General features: G+C 37.4%; 1 protein-coding gene across 25 annotated transcripts in view; it reads right to left on the bottom strand.

The window, feature by feature from the left end:
- Positions 1 to 20616, bottom strand: part of CDC42BPA (CDC42 binding protein kinase alpha) — a 191800-nt gene that overhangs the window by 168708 nt on the left and 2476 nt on the right. The window lies entirely within an intron of this gene.

The raw sequence follows: 20616 nt of genomic DNA, 5'->3' as shown, positions 1-20616 counted from the left end.
CCCACAATTCCATTTATGAAACTGAAATATATTCATAAATGATCCAGATTTTAATTCACAAAAATTGTTTTAAATATTTTTTTATTTTAAGCCTTCAGACACACTAGAACTAGAAAGTACAAGAAAACCCAGCTGACTGTCTTGCAAAAAAAAAAAAAAGTCACACACCAAAATACTTAAACATTCACATAGCTCTAATTACCTTCCTATATTGTAAACTTTCTTTGTATAAAAATACATACTTTATTTTATTTGTATTTTTTTAAATGTGTATAAATATATATTTTAAAAGTCTGTATTTCCTATTTTACCTGAATGGCCAGCAGATCAGCAACAGTTATGAAATGAACTCACACTTATTTTTCACATTTTAACACTTATTTTTATATTGGACCATGCTTTGTTCTCACACAACTATGCATCTATCTGTAAATGCTCAAAAGATTTCTAAATTAAAAGTATTAGAAACATGTATAACATGTGTAACTGTTTCATTAGGAAGTGGCTATAAGTAACAGAAAAGCCATTTATCTTTTCCTAGAGCAGCTAGAAAAAGAAGTTTATCTCAAAAACAATTTTAAAACATTATTTAATTAACAAGCTTTGCATGATACTGCAGTCATATCTGAGCACACGGAGTGACTTTTTGTAAATATTATGGATTGGGCAATGACACAGTGTTTGCCTGAACTCAGTTTTGTACAAGTCTAGTAATCGTCTTTTGTATGCAGACATGGGAGTTGGAATGAACTGCATCAAAAAAACACGAACCTTCTCTTCCGTATCACATGCCAACTGATGTTTCCATTATTTTACAAGAACTTCATTCCTTTAAAGTATGAAATAAACCAATATTTTGCTTATAAAAATATCAACACTGCCATGATTACTGTATCACTTCATTACAAGTGCATGAGATCAACAGTGACGACAGGACAAGCTGCAGCATTTCTTCTTTGCTGCTTACTTCAGGAGCAGTCAAAATGTGGATGAATACCCCACGTAGCTCTCCAGTGACAGCAAAAAATGATCATGAGGATTTTGCTTTTCTACTAAATACTAGAAATGTTCAACTTAAAGGATTATTTTCAGTACAAGCTTTACTGTTTCCCCGCAAACAAAAAGTTTAAGAAGCTGATAATAGGTAAAAACATTGACTAGATCTGAATACATCAACAGATGATACAGACTGTCTTCTAGAAGAAATGTCAAGATGTTTGAAGTATTTCAGATTTCTTTTGGATTCTGCAACTGTGCCACTTCTCACATTTTCACTTGAAACCGGCTTGTAGCCAGGAGGGGAAAAAAACAAAAACAAAAACCAAAAGCAAACCCACAACCAAAATACAGATAGTTTAAATACCTTCATTCGAGGTGGTATTTGTGTGTATTCGTAGATTAGATCCTTCTCACAGAATTAAGCAGGCTGCAACACTGCACAACACTTCATACAAACCTCTGATTAAAAGGTGAGTATTAGTATTGTGCAGGGAAAAATAAATGAAATGGCCATGGACACCTCTGAAGCGTGGTGCAATGGCTCGGCCCTTCCATATACACAGAGTTCAGTTCCCTCGCAAATGTGGGGTACACAGGCCATGACCCGGCCTCTCCCAGTCTTCTCTCTGAGCATCACTCACTGGAAACTCCAACAGACTCACTTCAATTAGTTCTAATGACCCTTTGCTCCCCTGAGACCATCAACAGAGAAGGGCAAGACAGAGATCTGGGTTAAATTATTAGTTTACGGCTTTCAATATTAAACATTGTATTTTACATTGTCTCTCCAAAGCGCATCACATACTACAGCTAAGGAAGTCTTAAGACTCCTGAGAAGCATGTATTAACCGTTGCCTACATTTTGCAGCTAAAGAACAGAAAAAGCAAGTATCAGGAAGTTGATTAGAATCAAACATGAGGATTGATATTGCCATAAAACACTGCAGAAAATAAGATACAGGGCTGTGCTAATCCTTTTCTGATATGGTAAGCCTATACCACGAAAATTCACTCTTGCAAAGCAGACCATTAAGAAGGTCCTGTAGACAGTTTCCTCATACCCTGCAAATCTGTCAAACTGAAGTATTGCTTTTCCAGGTTCCAGACTACTTCTATGGAAGTAGTTGGAAAATATGATCAGAAAAATCATATTAATTCGCCAATAAAATCTGTCTTGAATTTCCCTTACTTCATCTGCTAAGCTATTTGCATCATTCTGCACAAATTCGCAAGGTTCAGCAACTTTTTTGCCACCGGTATAATTGCACCATTACCACCTGTACCCCTCCAGGTACAGCACTGCCTCTACACTGAAAGCAGGCAGGCTGCCAGGAACTCTATGGATCGAGTATCCAACAGCAGTATTAATGCATTATCTTTTTAAGTATGCTTAAAAGACAGAGATCTCATGTCTAGTGCAAGGAGCACAGCGCCTAAGCTTACAAGCTAAGGGTCTGAAAAAGACGGTAGTAATTAATTGCCAAGAGCAAGGAAAACTGAAAACTTTGAATTAGAGAGGCTGCTGATCAAACAGTTACATGGAAGCAGTTTGAGGCATAACCAAGACAGAGAAGAGGGCCGCAAGATGCCCGTCTCTCCGTCAAAAGGAAGGTTTTTTCCTATATCAGATACATAGCACAGTGGCAGCAGTGCAGCTTAAAATATTCTTGTGATTAACTGAGAAGCAGCTCACTTTGGTTTTGTTCTGTAGCAGTGAGATTTTAAAACAGGAAAGTACAAAAACCAATACTTTGAATTTTAGAAAGACAATCAGTGTTACGCCTCTTCTTGACTTAAGGTCTAGAAGAGTATGTTCCTACTACAAAGCCTACCACTAGAGAAGCAAAACATAGTGCTCTTTTCCCAAAAATGGTGAAGCAGGAGAGACACAGAACGTCCTTTATCTTTGGGCCTGGATGCTGTCTTCTGGCCACAAGTGACTGGAGCTGGAATTGAAGCACTGGCTTCATTCCCTACTGGCTGAGGCACATTGCTTTAAACAGTGAAACATCTTGCAGCTGTAGCTTCCTAGATCAACCCTCCCTCAAATGAACATGAAAAAAAAAAGAAGAAAGTATTTTGGACTATGGCTTTAGAGTTATCATTGTGTGTTCAAAGATACAACAGCATCAGCTGGGAAGTGTTGATAGGGCAAACTGACAGGTGCATTATGCAAAAGCTGAACTATGCTCTCCTAAAGGCTGAGACTAGTACATGACAGAAAGCCTCTAATTTAGACAGACGAGATGCCTCTCTGGAAACCTTTAAGTACATTTACATACTCTCACTGAATCTATAAGAATTTTAAACATGCGCTCTGAAATGCACTTACTTCTCTAACACACAGACTATCTTATTTTAGGCACAGTACACCCCCTCCTTAGCTATCTACAAAACATAGTGACACTGAGAATAAGCCAAACGAAACTTGTCACCACTTCTTTTATATAGATTTTTCCCTTTCCTCATCTACCAGTAGCTCCATCACACCTCATTTTAATTCAGAAAAATTCTACTCATCTCTTCCAAAACAGAAGCTGTTTCCAAAAATGATATGAGCTCTGTTCAGAGAAACTGGCTGTTTTGATCAACAACAGCTGCAACAATAAAGTAGGTAGAATAAATACACTATGACTTCCATGCATGCCTTATAATGTGTAATTTATAAAGCGAATACTCTGTTATAAAAAAAAAAAAAACACACAAAAAAACCACAAACAAAAGACAATTCATCAGAACAAAATTGTGATAAGTCAAAGAAAAAATGAACATCCAAGACTCGGCTAAGATGTCCATGCTGAAGATTAAAGTTTAAGGTGGTGACAAACTAGAGGGCATGGACTGATGGGCATGGATCATTGAATGATGACAGTCTACAACCTTTTCAATGCTCAGATAAGATATATTCAGGTGGTTCCTGGAAACAGTACATCTTATTTTTTCTGCAGCAAGATTTTTTAATTGTCACGAAATTTTTTAAATGCACTCTTTATGGCACGGTCTTAAATGCATTACCTTCCAAAATACCCTTCCAAGAGCCAGTGATATTACCACCTTTATGACAAAAGCAATCAGGACATAATAAATTAAGGGAAAAGCTAGTCATCCAATATTAACTAATAATTTCAGAATTCCTTGTACAAACTTTTTAGAGCACGTAGCACTACATAGAGCTTTACAGTTTAAAACAGAGCTCCACCTGATTTCAGCGACAGCTGAGAGTTCTCAGTATCTCTTCTCATCAAACCACAGGAAGTCAAGTGACTGATCCAGATGTGATGAACACACAATTAGTGGCTACATACAAAATACGTGGTTAACATCTACTATCACATAAAGAAAAAAAAGCCACCTCTGTAGCAGTCAGCAAGAGAATCAAATTCTCCACAACATCATTCAATTCCCCCATAAAAAACATTTTCCTTTTCTGCAAACCACAACTTCATTCACTACATAACTGCTAACTTTGAGAGTTTCCGCCCCAACAAAATCTGAATGAATTTCCAGAGCCCTACTGTCCTATGGGATATGCAAAAACAGGTCGGGGCAGGGGGGTGGGGGTAGGGGTGGCAGGGGGGAAGAACACCACAATCATACAGCTACAAAGATAGGATGCACACAGAGAGATTGTTAATTCTGTCAGTTTGCATTTATACAATTTTAATTATTTCTTTCCTTATTTCTATCACAGATACATACTAGCAACAAAACAAATTTTCAGAGGTTTATACTTTATTCTTAAGTCATTTAATAATCACTTCAGTAATGTCAAAGCTTTAATGCAAAAATCCACTTACATAACATTCAGGATACGGCTACAAAAAAATCACTTTCAAGTTGCTCCTAAACCAAATTTCTACCAGTCCTCTGAAGCAGACACTCCCAGGCTTGACACCCAGCAGAGCTCCTGGAAGGTACGCTGAACATCCCTCCTGTTATTCTCTGCAGCGTGCTTAAAAAAAACCTGCGTTCAGGGGCTCTGCAGAGACTGGCTGCTTGCAGTTCCTTCTTCCTGGCTTCTGATGCTTCATATTCTATGCTCAAGTGCCCTCAAATAGAGAAAAGTATAGAAAGGAACACCGTTACCCTGCAAAGCAATTCCCAGGAAGACTCCCCGTTGTAATTTGGAATGCATCTTACCTTCCCATTTGAGAATAAAGTACAATATGGACTATTTTGGCTAAAGCTATAAGCAATACACACATTTCCTTTCTTTCAGACTAGAAGGAATTCCCTGACCTTTCATGCAAAACCAGAATTAACTCGAGCTTTTAAGCAGCCAAATTACTACGTAGATGCACAAAGAGCACCATGTAAATTTCTCCGTAACACCAACATTGACATTCCTTACTCCATTCTTACACCATTAGGATCTGGTGTGGTATTTCTGGGAAAGACATCAATAAAAAAAAAAAAATCTCCTGACCACTCAACAAGGAAGAGTTACACAATTCATCACCTTCAGCTTCTTAAGCTAGCTTTGCTTCTATCATAGATACATTTCACCCTACAATCAGTTCACTGCCCTCAGGTGTGCAGATGTCAAAATGTGGCACTGAGCCGTAAATCTTTATCACTGAAACAACAACCAAGAGAAAAAAATGCTCCAGTGACAGTGAAATATTCTACTTCCACAAGTGCTTTCAAAATACCAGCTGATATCAAGTAAAAAAAGCAGTGACGTATTCATTAATTAGGCCTTGCATTTCCAAGTCATAGGTAGGACTGGCTCCTGGTCTTATTTGAGACTGCTTGAGGTGAAGACATTTGCCAGGCAGTGGGCCCACTTTCACATATAATACAAAATCCTCAAATTCAGCAACATCCTAGGCCAACAGCTCAAGGACAATCTTTGTATACTGTTCAGGTCACTTCACTTCTATATTTGGAATAATTCTGAGACTTAGATAAGCAAGACTTGGTCCTACGTGTCCTGTCATTGATTCGAAATCATTCAAAAGCAAGGTACGTATACTGGGGGCACAGAGGCACATTTAGGTCACATCAAAATGCGAAGGTTTAAGAATGACTCGTAACTCTTAGCAAACACAGAAAGACAGTTCTGAACCACCAACTACGTGTTTTGCACTTGTGCAGAAGCTAAGCAGAGTGCAGTGCCCCAGACACGACCAGAACACCAGTGCTCTTTCTGCAACACCACTGGAATTGGGATGGATCAAATTATCATTTTTCATGGTAAAGTTTCCCTCCTGAGCTATCAGGCTTGAAAGAAAAAGGAAAGAGAAATTTCCACATTGACTTTTCTTTTGTTTGTCTTTCTCTTAACACTGTGAACAACATCAAAAAGAAAAATATTAATGGATTATTTCAAGTATTTAAGTTTTGAATCCTAAAAAGCTAATAAACCCCAAAATCATGCATAGTATGCAGTTAAAGAACTCACAAGAGAAGCATGCCTCTTTTCTAGTGCAACCATCTGCAGTGACATTTTTGAGTAACATATTATCTTGCTTGGTGCAGAAAAGTACCTCAGAAAAAAGATTAATTTTGATTGTGTTAATAAAGCCTACGAGATTCTTGAGCACAGCAGTAGAGTCTCAGCTACCAGTTAAAGGCACAAGAAGCAAGAAGGGAAAAAAACATTCAAAGGGATGAGGTAAGGGAATTACTCTCCATTTAATCCGCAGCTCACTACTACAGTACTGAGTTCAGAAAATGGAAGGGACTTACGATATTAATATTATACACAAGAAAGCTTTCTCTGTTAGATGGGATTGAGAAGAAAAGGGGGAAAGGACCCAAGAACCTCCAGGAGAACATTAAGTTCTTCTGTGCAAGTTGGGATTTAGCTCAAGAAATCAGCAAGTAACTGGCTCTATACCCTTTCTTAATATAGCTCAGACGCACAGATACATCCACCAGCAGAAAATACAAAGAATAAAAACATTCAGCAGGAGATGGGATAACTGCATTATTTACAAGCAGGAAAACCACAAATGAGCTATTGAAGCTCTCCAAAACAAATACTGATGTAGGATCTGGTTTTGCACTAGCTTGCACTTCATTCAGTTGTTACTGTTCCATACCAAAAGAAAATTTTTAAAACCCACTACTGTTCTGACTGCCTTTGATTTTACACAGGTGGGAATGACTATCCATTACTTCAGACGTCATGTGGTCAGGCTGAAGTCTCATACTTTGTTAATACTTTTTTTTACAAGAAAGATCACTTTAAGCAATCAAAAAACATTCATAAAAACTTACTGTTCTAGAATCCATCTGCTAATGAAGCCAAGACCAGACTAAAACACCAAATTCCACTCTCCATAGACTAGCAAGAAAACACATTCATTTTAATAAAGCCTTTCACCTCAGAGTGCAGATTAATTTGTGACCTTCCATACCTCACTGCAAAAGAAAGAATAGGAGGTAAGTTTCTAAAGTCTTACTGTATCGAATCAAGAATGAGAGCCCTAAATGTAATTTTACAAATACTAAATGCGCAACAGTAGAGGAACAGCTATTCCTTCCCCACAGCTGGAAAGTATGCGCAAGGGCTGGCTATGGCAGTAGGCCATGGAAGGCAAATTCCAACCCTTGCCATACTTTCACTGAAGAACTTGGAGAAACTCAACCCCTGCTCTCCAATTCCTCTATTCCAGGTATATCATAACTAACTACCTTGGGACACCTCAAGAACTTTTGCCATTTGAATCTGGCAGAACAAAAAGAAAAATTACAGCGATTTGTACTAAATGTTTCTGCACAAACAAAACACAAAAGTAAATGCAAATTGTAACAGGACAATGAAATCACTCAGAAATATCCTTATTAAACAAACTCCCCCATAAATCAATTATGGTAACTTCTGATGCAAAACATTACGTATTATGCAAATTACACTGGGCCTGCAAGATAGTTGCTATCTGTGAAGTAATATCTCATGATTAGTTCTTGAATTTTTCTTTTGCAGTACTATTTAAAAAAGAAAAATACAGCATTTTGACTCTGGCATGTCATGATTAAGTTGCTGTAAAAACAGACTGACCAACCAACCAACCTCAGGGCACCCTACAGAACACATTCAAAAGTCTTTAAGCACAGAACACTGAAAGAAAATTAACTAAAAACGTAGAGCATCCATTCTTAATGGAAAGTTGAGTTTTACTTAGCACAGTTGCTTTAAAATCAGTTCCTTGCAGGGCGGTTCAGAGCACAGTGGGAACAGGCAGGAAGCAGACACTCAGGAGAACCAGGCAGAAAAAAAAGGAGGGGTGGAGGGACAGGGAGGGGGAATTTCCTGATCCACAGAAGTAACCATACTGTGAAATTGCCTACCTATGTTGTCCTTTTTACCTCAACTGATGACTAAATGCAAGGTTATAAGAGGACTTGCCTCAACCTTCAGTTAAAAGTTTTTTGAGCAATACCTACGCACACACAGCTTTCCAGGAGATAATTTCCAGTGTTAGCTGGAGATTATAGTCAAGAACTTTTCGTTATCTCTCCTGTCATCATGTTTGACTTCCTGAAAGCATACGAAGTTCTATGGGAAAAGTTTCTAGCATAGCAATGTTACATACAAATTCCCTTTCTCCTCTCTGAACTGAGTTTTGCAGCTTAACAGTTACTTGCTCCAACAGCAACAACAGACACTTCCCCAAAGTCCACTCAAGCTAAGCAAGGCCTACACGCAGCAGGAGCCAATGCAGACCTATTTCATAAATAGTAAGTATGAGACAAGATTTGAATGTACACATTACATTTCATATGAGATATTTAGCCACTCTGGGGAAAGCTTCTCTGAAACACCAGTGGCACGCATGTACTTTGTGGAGCTGCAGGAGAGATTTTTGACAAGGTGAGGTACAAACTGCATTAAGACTTAGAAGAAGTTTAATTTTTATGGAGGCCTGAGTTCAACATACCTAAACAGTTGCTCAAAACACAATTCTGGCAAGCATCCACCTGACCACTACAGAAGAGAGCACTTCCCTTATGAGAAATAAAACAATTGCCACTGCTCTGAGTTGTACAATGCTAAAGTTACAGGAGAGGGAGGAAAGAGGACATCACAGCAACAAGATCACAGAAATAAGATTCCAAGTTTTCTCGAGTAATGACGCCAAGAAAAAGTGTACCCAAACAGTACACTGAAAATTTAAGCAAATAAATAAAACACTTAAGCACACAGAAGTTACAAACCACACACACCTTCAGGAATTTCCACAGCAAACATTTCAAAAACTTTGAAAAAAAAATTTGGAATGAACATACACATAAACCTGGATCCTAGAAACTGCTTTTCCACTAAATTTTTGAATGGCCTTCAACAAATCACAGCTCTGCCTCCATTTTTTTGCAGAGATATTTAAGATGCTAATAATCACCCACTTTTCCCAAACAGATCTTCAAGGCAATACACACAAGTGCCCAGTATCATTGTAAATTACTTTGTCACCAGGAATCATTTGAAAGGGAAAAAAAAGAGCACTTAGAACCCTCCCAACTTGGAAAGAAATATATATTTTTTAAGTATACTTTAAAACATTAAAGCAAAATAAAGGAAATATTCTCTCTGGACACCCAGAAAAAGTACTTGAATTCTAGTTTTAAATACTTAACCAGTTAATACCCTCAAGTAAGTGACTTGGCTTTCTTTAAAAGCTCAGCAGCAAATATGAACTGCTTTACTATCATGGAATCAGTGAATAAACTCCCCAATTACCTCCATTAAACAAGAGCAGAATTTGGCTTACAAACGCTTTCTTCTTCCTACCAAGCAGACATCACAGTTTTGGCTTATGGCTCCAAGTCAACGCCTACCACAAAGTCTATGTAAGTTTATCGTAAAAAAAAAAAAATGTTTTCCTATACATATAGTCTGTATCTACGTATATACACAGTCTTCCAAATACACCATCTGAATTTCTATTTAATAATTTTACACAGACTCATTTTGATAGACGATCTCCTTCCTAAAGATCCGCTAGTGAATCCTTCCCTATTGAGATGTCCTAACTTTCTGAAGTCCTAACACACCACCTATGGCTGGGAAACGTGCCTTTCACTGGAGAGCCTGTTTTTCTCTAAAAGAGAAAAAAAAAAAAAGCAGCAGGGAAAAATAAGACTTAAGTCCTCAAATGCCAAGCATAGAAAAATATGGTACGAGATGGACACTAAGGCAGAGTGATAGTGTGAGGCTCAAAATGTCTGCAAATAGCACAATTACAAACTTCAGTTATTTCTTCAAATACTCTTATTTGAATAAGTGAGAAAGGACATCAGGTATGGCACAACGCAGAAGAGCTACATTGTTTTTATAAACACACATACACACACAAAGGACCCTAAACTCCTGTGGTTTGAGGTGTTTATGCTTAACTTAAATGTGCAGTTTGACATGCTTGACCTCCCTTCTCTTGAAGCTAATGAAAATTCTGCCACAAGCTTTTGGGCGTGGTGGAAGTGGTGTTATTGAAAACAACGATCAGCATACCAAGAATAAATACTTGTAGCTTTGCCAAAATTACTTCATTTACCATCTTCCATCTCCTGCAAGTTTCCTCTGCCGCTTCCCATAGGAAATGGCTTTGTAGCCCTGATGCTGGAACGGTGCTAAGAACGACCTTCGCACCCTGTCACTGTAAGAGCGTACAATTTCTTATGCTGGGGGCGGGGGTGAAATACAGAAAGAACTGGAGAAGGTGTGCCTGAGAGAAATTGAAAATCTGAAGTAAGAGCAAAAACAAATGGTAACCTAACATTTGCAAAAATGCCATGAAAATCTATCAGTGACAAAGTTTTCTTTATTGCCTTAGAATCAGTGGGATAACATCAAAACTATTTTATTTTAATAAAGAAAATACTTCCCCCAAGCTAGTGAATTACTTTGATCTAAGCAGATCTAACAGTGACTTCTTAGAGAAAGTGGTTCCCCTAAACTGAAAAAGAAGAAAAGGACATAAAAAATAAAAGGAAATCCCCAAGAGATGGAACCCCTCTCTGAAATGGAAGGGACAAGGCAAGAAACTTGTTCTTTTAGAGACAGAATAACATTTGCTTAACTCCTAGGTTTTAAAATGTAAAATTTAACTTTGCTGAACATGAGCAGTCATCACTAAGAATTGTCAATTAACAATCTACTTCTTAATTTAGGTGGGTTGGTGTAAACAAAAAAAACCCACAAGATTACATGGACAAAAATTAGACAAGTTTTGAAAAAAATCACGTTACAGTTTGACGTCATTGAAAGGTTTTAGTGCCACAAATTCAGCATATTTTAGAACTGAATGCATTGAGGCTTTAGAAACAGTCAATGCACAGCAACATATCATGTAGACTTTGGGGTGTTTAAGAAGCTTTTGTAATTATAACTATAATTATATACGTGGTTAAACACATTTACTGACAAAATAAACTATGTGACCAAGATGAAGCAAAAAACCTTAAGACTGGATTGTTCCCTTATGAAGAAAACTTAATGGTGAAATTAAAGCAAATTTTTTAAGTACTAACATCAAGAATTTCTTGGAAGAGATTCTCTTCTATTGGTAGTGCCAAGGATCACAAGGTTAATGTAATATTGTCAGTAAACAATACTGATTCCATTAAATAATCTTAGTTTTGGAGAAAAGGAATGTAAAAATTCAAGAAAAGTGTAGCTAAACAACAAATCAGCAACTCCTTGCCCCTGCTGCACCCTTTCCCCCCTGCCCTCGACAGTTAAAGCAGTAGGATGCTACCAATACAGATACGTCTGCTAAATCACCCAGGAAGAGACTTTTCAGGTGTTAACATGAGCTCAGGAGGCGTATACTCAACGGCGTATTTGTACAGATACTCACTGAAGTAGCTAAGAAACCATGTCACTAGAAGCAACTGGTTCCCAGATCACCTTCTCTCAAGTCAAAGTGTTACTCGAGGATCAAGTTAACCAAGAAATACCAAGTTAACGAAATAATGCACACCAGCTGTGGTAATACACATCATATACCATTTTCTCTTAGTAACCTTAACTCTATTTAGAGTTTGCTTTTTGAGAGTCTGGATTATAGTCAGTGGAGACACTAAGTCAATTCCTTACTTTCAGAAAAATAGGTAAGAGTATAAAGAAAACAAAAAAGCCAGCCTACCAAATACTTAGATCCAGAAAAACCAATTTGCCTAAATTTATTTCAAGAGTTAAATTATGACTTTTGCAATGATACAGACATTTAGAAATACATCTTTCTTTAGCGGAAAGTGGTTGCTAGCTATGAAGGTAAAAATAGTCAATATTGGGGGTTGAGTGACACGACAAAATAAAGCGTCTTACGACAAAACCAGCACAGCTCAATGATAATGATTTTCTCTGCAAATTTCTATTTGTGTAAGTAGCGGCTTCTCTAATTTCCCTGTAACACATCAGATCACAGTAAAAACAAGTCTCTTTTGTGTTAGTCCCTACCAAAATTATAAAAGGATCCTTTTAAATTATCACAAAATAGAATGACATCAAGTGCTTTCTAGAACTTGGGGAAAATACAACAAAACTATTCCAAGCGCGTTAATATAAGAATCTTTGACTTCCAGTTACAAAACGTACAAGGAAAACTGTTTAAAGGCATTGAGTGATACTACGCCAAATACCACAAAACACACAAATACACCAACGCTTTATTTTTCCAAGGAACTGCCATCATCAAAATCAGACAGCTATTTTGAAGACCCCTATTCATGACTAGAAATCTCCTCATTGCAAGAAAATTTTGGTAACTGTTATGGAAACAAAAAGGCTCACTGAATTTCCACACCAAGTATCTGTCAGAATAAGCTGGGGACGTCAAAATTCGATTCAAAATTGTAGCTTCCTTGGATTTTAGAGGGAATCTGAGGGGCAATCTCTGAACTTGGAGCTACAGTAGGTGAAGCCACTGAAGTCCGGGCTGTCACAGTCCTAGACACACATACCCACTTTTGTACAAACACCAGGACAATCTCTTCACACAACCGGATCAACAGATCTCAACACGTTTCTGCAGGGTTACTTTTCGACTGGATTATGTCCCTGTGCCCACGTAAGCACCAGCAAAACAGAGATCAGTGGATTTAGCCAGCCTTAAGGCACCATCAAATCAGCCCCCACCCATGATAAAACCAGCCAGTTACAATTAAAAAACCAACTTCTGTTTCCTCCTTCTCTTGTTACTATGTGTCCTGCAAAACATTCAAAAAACACAGTGCTTTACTTACAAAAGGCAGCGTGGTAAAGGTGAAAGAGCTTTCAAGGAGGGAGAGCAGGAAATACCTTGGGACTATGGTGTCCCCACAGCACGAATGACATTTTCTTAAACCACTTGGCATTCCTGTAACAAAAGTCATTGCCACCCTTCCCATCACTTCTTTATTTTAGTTTTAGGTATTGAAATGATAGAGCTTTACTCTCAATTAAGTCACTTCATATTTAGACCACAGGACTAAAACAGATGACAATTTCTTACTCATAGCCAGAACAAACAGCCCAAGGCCCCATCTCTACAAGAGCTTACAAGTACAAATGATTAACTTTAGTAAATCAATTGATACATCAAGATATAAACAGGTGTTTACAGAAAATGCTATGTGGGTGCACCTGAAGGTAAAACCTGTGTGTATTTCTCACACAGGTGACTTCTTTTTGTTACCAGTCTCTACACACAACCTCTGTATTATGAACCTGACAAACTAAGTCATGAAGTATTGGAAATGACTGGGGAGAAACACAAAACAAAAAACATCAAAATCCAGAAACCAAGATTTTGGCCACAGGAAGATTAACCTGACACATGGATATCTGCATCGCATTAGAAAGACAAACTGAGATCTTGCTCAGATGAAAAGCAACAAAATGAAGGCAGGAGAGAAGAGCAGGAGGCCTCAGCTTAGAGCAGGTAAGTACCTTAAAGCTTTGCTTTGGAAAAGCGTTATCCACAAAAAACACAAAGAAAGGAAAGGAGGAAGAACTCAGAAACGAAGACCTGCAGGCCCTTCACCGCAGGTGAGGACACTTCACAGGCAGGACAGTCACACAAGCCTAAAATAAGGTAGGATTTTAAGACGAAAAGGATGAAACAAGGGCAACAGCGAGAGGGAATACTTTCAAAAATAAATAAATAAAATCACTTTACACAGAGAAAACTGCTCATGTACCCTCCACCCTGAGAACGAAGTACTTCCACCTCCCAAGCTAAGCCAACACCATCCTCTCCAAGCCCAGACTTCTGGGACTGAAAAGAAACTGAACAAAAAGAGCAACAAAGTGTTGCTGGTCTAATCCCACAGCATTTGAAGGAAACTTAATTACTGCTATTAACATCTACGAATGCTTTTTCCCTCCCCTCTGGAATGCCACTCTAAACTCACCTAGTCTTTCTACAAAAAGAATTACCACACATTTCTACTAAATTGCTGAAAAAAAATATATTTAAAAGGTTAGGGTTTTTTTTCCCCTCAAAATGGCCTACAAAATACTGTAGTTCACAACATCCACAAGCTCCAGATCAAAATCTTTCCAAAAAGATGCAGAGAGAAGGTACACTAAGATGAGATCCCTAAGGATAGAAAAAACCTACAATATTGTGTAACAAAACTAATTTAAATCAAACTGGAAGTCTGGATACGGGTAAGGAAGAATTATGAAACACAAAGTCTCGGGAGTCTGGATACACCTCATGTGGATTTGATCCACGGTGACTGCTAGTAAACCTAATTAGGCTGTATTACTAGAAATAAAGCAAACTGACCCATCTGAATAGATGATTTTTGCAGTTACTATTAAGCCTACTGTCATGTTTAAACTATTTGAAACAAAAATCTTGTAGTTAACAAAAGATTGCACATGAATGACCTAAATCACTTGCATTTTTTAAAGATTTTAGTCCACATTAGTGGCATTCCCAAGCTTAATGAGGATTTTAGAAAAATAATGTGTTGAGGTAAGTTAGACCAGAGTAGAACAAAATATTCTAGTTGTTCAGCCAGAAAAAGAAAATCAAATTAAACAAGCACAAATGCTTATGGAAGGAATGCCTGCTTTGCCAAAAGATAAAACTTAAGAGTCCAGGAGTTGGCCTTTTCTTTTAATTCTGCTGTCCACTGTACCTTTCTTAGGTTTTACAGCTTGGCAACAGGATCTAATTGCTTCTGGAGGTTTGCTGTGCAAATGGAAATGGTAAGTATTTTACAGTATATAAGTAATTAGGGATGCCATGAATGGGTTAATGTTTTGCAAAGACATATCCAGGATAATTTACAGTTTCCACTTACAGAAAATAATGACTTCCAGGGTAGTAGCCTGCATCCACTTTGTATTTGGAAATTCTGTATTTGCAATTTATTTGCAATAAAATTTCAAAACAACATTGGCACTTGACTATCCAGCCACAGGTAGGACTCAAAAGTGAATTACTTTTATTTGCTGCTGCTATTCGGAATTCAAGCGCTGATCTATGGGTGTAAGACAGAACTTCAAAAAGAAAGGTAGTTTCTCTCAATCTTTGTAAAAAGAAAAAAAAGTATATATACATAACAATGTATTAAACTGTATTGGGCCAAATAAGCTCGTTGTTTTTATAGCACAATACCCTTCTTTCAGTCAACTGTGAGCTAAGAATATGCTACGGGTTATAGAAGAGTACATCAGCAAAGTTCAGGAGAGAAGGGCCAAAAGACAAGTAGTTTAATCAGCTATACACATGCACAGCGCCATATGCTACACAGAGGTTAAGAATTCAAACACACTTTCAGCAGTACGTTTTACAGTTATGATTGTTGCACAAATAAACTATTGGGTTAACCCTTCAACATGAAACGTCTTAGTAACAGGGAACTTGTTGCGTTGTCATGAGGTTTACAATGCCCACTGAGCAGACTAACTCATATAATCATATTTCTCCATTTGTCTCAATTAGACCAAACCATGCTAGGAATTTGTGTACAGAATAAAGGCATTCCTGAAAATGAAGTATTAGTTACCTTTCTATCTAAGCAAGAAGTACCCCTTGGCAATAAAAAGGACATCACTGACAGAAGTCAACATAAAACAAATTAAAAATCCCAAAGCCTCTGAATACTTCGAAACTTTCCCTGCACAAAAGAACAAAAACAACCAAAAAGAAGATCCCTAAAAAAAACCCTTAATTTCAATAAAAATAAGTTTAAAAAAAAATTGGTGTACTGTAAATGTGCTGAGAAATACGTGTTACAATGGGTTAATGCCTCACTCTACTGGAAACTGGCTTTAACTCTAATGCAAAACAAGTAGAATTAACTGGATGGTCTCACAGCTCATTTGATCACATCAGAACTGTTGATAAACTTACAGTAATTAGTTTCCTGTGTTCAAGACAAGAATCAAAACTGAAATAAATGTGGGAGAGGTCACAATTCAAAAGCTATAGAGGTTAAACACAGAGCCACCTAACAAAAAGGTCTGCACAGGCAACAATTCTCCTACATATTTTCCTGTGGTTTTTTCCCCTTCTTTTTCAAGTAATTTGGTGTAAAACTGCACCCCTATAAAAGCTGTTTACACAGTATTCTGAAACATGGAGACTTGAAGGTCGTTTCTATTTGACAGTACTGAAGAACCTTCTTCTTTCACCCTAATCAATAAAAAGCACTTCATTGTTAGCTGCAGCTATGTAACAAAAACAACAGTTTACTTAAAATAAGCAAAGTGTTATCGTAAACAATGACAGAAATTTGTGCGTCAGGAATGCCACAATGACTTCTACATAGATGGATCCCCATAGCTCCATATACCTCAGCTGCAGGCAACGAAACAACATATTAAGTGGCCTTGACAAGCAGGATGCTCATTCTTTCCCAAAAAGAATTTAATAACTGTGTTATCTTATGTCAATCAGACCAAGAAGTATTCCAGGTTTATGACTGCAATAAGGAAAAAAAAATTTTTTTTTTTAAAAATGTATTTCTAATGGGTTAGACAGTAATAAGCACCAAAGTCTACTTTAAAAAAAAAGTAATAAGAAACACTTAAAGAAGTTGAGTGCTAAGTCTTTTACTGCTGTCTCTGCTAGGAATAGGACCTAAATGAAGGATTATTCTTTTAAGAGTCTGTTTTAAAAACAAAATATAAACAGCTCATAGCTGAAAATGCCTGTGATTTCTTTCATGACCTACAAATAGATAAATAACACAAAAGAGGAGCAGGAATCTAAGGATTTTGTTTTCTTTTGTTACTAATGTTTAAAAACAAACCTAGCTCAAAAACAGGCATAACATTTTTTCTTAAGAAAAAGATGAGAGATATTGCCAGAAAGAAAACACAGACAACCTCTCCACAACTCTGTCTTAAAAAAAAATGGTTTTATGGTGACAGAAACATTTTTAATGTCCAGAAGAGATGTCATACATCTGAATGACAGAAGTATGAGATCAATGATGACAGTTTAGTCTATGAGTATATCAGCACTGCATAAACAGCACAATGTTTCGGTTCTAACTAGAGTTGAAAACGAGAACAATTTAATCCATCTTCCAAAGCTTCCTTTGATAGAAAAAAAAAAAACCAAACCAAAAAAAAACACAAAAAAATACCACCCACCCCAAACCATAAAAACCACTAAAGGACAGTTTACATTTTTCCTACAAGAGAACAGATTCAATCAAGTCACGCACCTCACCATGCTATTGCTAGTGCTCTCCATCTTCCTTCCCTTATATCTCCACACATTTTAAAGTTCTTTCTAATTTTCTTTCAATGCATCCTAAATAACGTTCTTCTAGTTCCTTTTTAAAACCAATTCAAATTGGAGCCACTGTAAAGGAAGTTTTCCCAGAACAAAAACATCTCTAAAAGCCTCTTGCTATCACTATATTTTTCTTTCAAGTTCTGCTTATCAGCCTTCATTACCTCCCTCACAGTCTTGAGTCATGGCAACTTGTACACACGCAGAAACGAAACAGCAAAGCGCATGGAATTCTTAATAACTTTCTCTGGAAAGCTCCAGTTGCTATAATTAGACAATCCCTTTTCTAAATCACAAATACAACTACCAATAGAGATAAAAATGAAAACTAGCATCAAATACATAGAACAAGCCACATCTAAATGCTCCGTTTCCTTCCTGTCATCTCAAAACACGCCCTGATTTAACCCTCAGAACTCAAATACACAGGTTGTTTCCATGATTGTCTTTGCACATAAAATACCTACATAGAAAAAAAAATAAAATCATATCATCTTATCCACATGTCACAAAACTAGTAACGTATAAAAATAGGGAAAGTAATTATGTTTTCACTTTAAGCCAAAAAAAGGATTTTTAGAAGTAACACACTCTAAATCACAAAATAATTAACCTGACACTTCAAACCAGTCTAATGTCATTTCAAGCACCTCAAAAGACTGAGAACCTACAAAAATGTAAAACTCAGCTTCTTGTTGCACAGACGTTACTTTCTCCGCTTATTTATAACATCAAACCAAAAGATGAACAACCAATTCAGATGCTCAACTGTTTCACCCTGCTTTATTTTCTAATAAATTATAGATCTAGACAACAAGTTCATAAAATAGTCCTAAAAGATCCGTGAAGCTTCATGGTTCTAGAACATGAAGCTTCTTAGTTGCCCTAAATATAGCAGGAGTCACATGGCTGTCACTAAGACCACATTAGCCTTTCTGTGCTAGAATATCTCCTCAACACTTCCCAATAAAAATTTAGATTGTACTACAAATATTCAGTCTTACCTGAAATATAGCATGTAATATCTCAGACCTTGAACAGCTTAAATAAAAATACACATACACAACCCTCCAAAAAAAAAAACACCCCAAGACCCCCACAAAACCAAATAGTGGCACCTCAAAACTGCACCACTGAAAAGCAAGAAAAAAATTATTTGCTGTTGTGCTCAAGAGGAGTCTGTAATCACCAAACAGCTATTTATTAGCCTTTTCTTAAAAATAACTAACTACATAAATAAATCTTATTTGCTTCTAGAAAGAATAATTTTTAAAAGCAGTTTAAGCTTAAAATGATGAACAGTTCTCAGGAGTAAATTTGTACTTTGCAATTTGTAAATGCACAAACATACCAGTCCACATCATTCCAAGACCAATTCCAACAATTTCAGACTGCACTCTTCATAGTAATAAAGCAAATTTGTGAAGGCTTGGCATAAACCCACAAAGTGTCTTTCCAAGACAGCAACCAACTGACATCCACCAGCAGACATACCACGCACTGAGTTTTATTTCACTGATGGGAAAAATAAATTAATACACACTATTTTATACGGTACATTCAAAACTAAGAGTGCTTCACGTACAGCAGCTTTCAGAACTCCCTGGTGTGAAATTGGTGGTATCTTCCCTGTCGTTCAAATAGGGAAGCTGAAAAAAAAAAAACTACGAGCTGAAAGCACTTCAACATTGAGTCACTGATGGAGATGGGCACTACCTATGATTTCTGGCTGCCAGCCTTCTGCGTCTGCCACTACTCGGCATGTCTCCGACTTCAAAACCACATATAACCTCTTTCTAATCAACCACTTGCATTGTTTCCCCTTTTGGGGAGAGATGTACGCGCGGTCATGATTACGTCACAGAACAGGGTATCCTCAGTAGCTACTTAGTACCCACTGCACCCAAGCACTGGAGGCTACACTACCTCTGTAAAAACCTGATTTTGCCAACCCCCTGATTTCCACAGAAATGCCAGAGACCGCTAATTTCACTAGGAGGGCTGGCTTTCAGAAGAGACAACTCATATGAGTGTTTGTAAGACAAAGACATCATTCACATAAGACACTACTTCCAACGGCAGGTACTAGAACCCGTTGCTCTTGCATTTCACCTCACAAACTCTCTTGAAAAAACTCTCAGGGTAGAAGTCTGGGATAGCAGAGCTGGGAGCCAACAGAGGACTCGGGTAACTCAGCCTTGAAAATGGAAGGAACTGGTCTCATCTGAAGCTGAAGAGTCCTGCTAAGGCACAGCTGGAGCATGAGAGTGGAAAAGTAGCAGGAAAAACAGGCCAGCAAGAAACCTTATTCCAGCCTTTCCAAAACAGTGTATTATTTCCATCAGCAGCCTGTAAAGTTTATTACAGAAATCTTTGGGTACTGTCAGAGCCTTGTAATGATGCATTTATCCATCAAACAGCCACCAATGAACGCACCAGCACCCAATATGATGGGTCCCAAACACATCGTTACCCTGATCACATTGATATGATTAAATTTGTTCTTATTACTATTTACAGGATATCAGCTGGCCAGATCCACTGCAGACTACACTAAGTTTCTGCATACAAAATACCCTTGGAGACACCATATTTTCCTAGTCTTTCACAGCTTCTGTATGCTACAGTGACAAGTTTTAGAGGGAAGATTCTTCAGAAGTACTTTTAATTATTATTTCCTCCTTAGCTAGGACGCATTAATTACAGCCTGCTCCTCCAGATAATAAAAAAAAACAAAGACTAGTGCAATACGAACAGTAGAAGAAACTTAATTACTGAGTCAGATGTCCTTTAGATGTCAGTATGACTACAGTGAGAAGCAGGAAAATAAAACACATATCAGCCTCAAGTTGTTAGATCAGTTATCAAAACAACGTCTTTCCTCAGTGACTTCATTATGAAGAGCTCAACCAGCTAATTAATC

This window comes from Larus michahellis, chromosome 3 (genome assembly GCF_964199755.1).
Source record: "Larus michahellis chromosome 3, bLarMic1.1, whole genome shotgun sequence".
Lineage (NCBI taxonomy): Eukaryota > Metazoa > Chordata > Aves > Charadriiformes > Laridae > Larus > Larus michahellis.
Note: the sequence above shows the minus strand (reverse complement) of the source record. Positions and strands in the feature narration are given on the sequence as shown.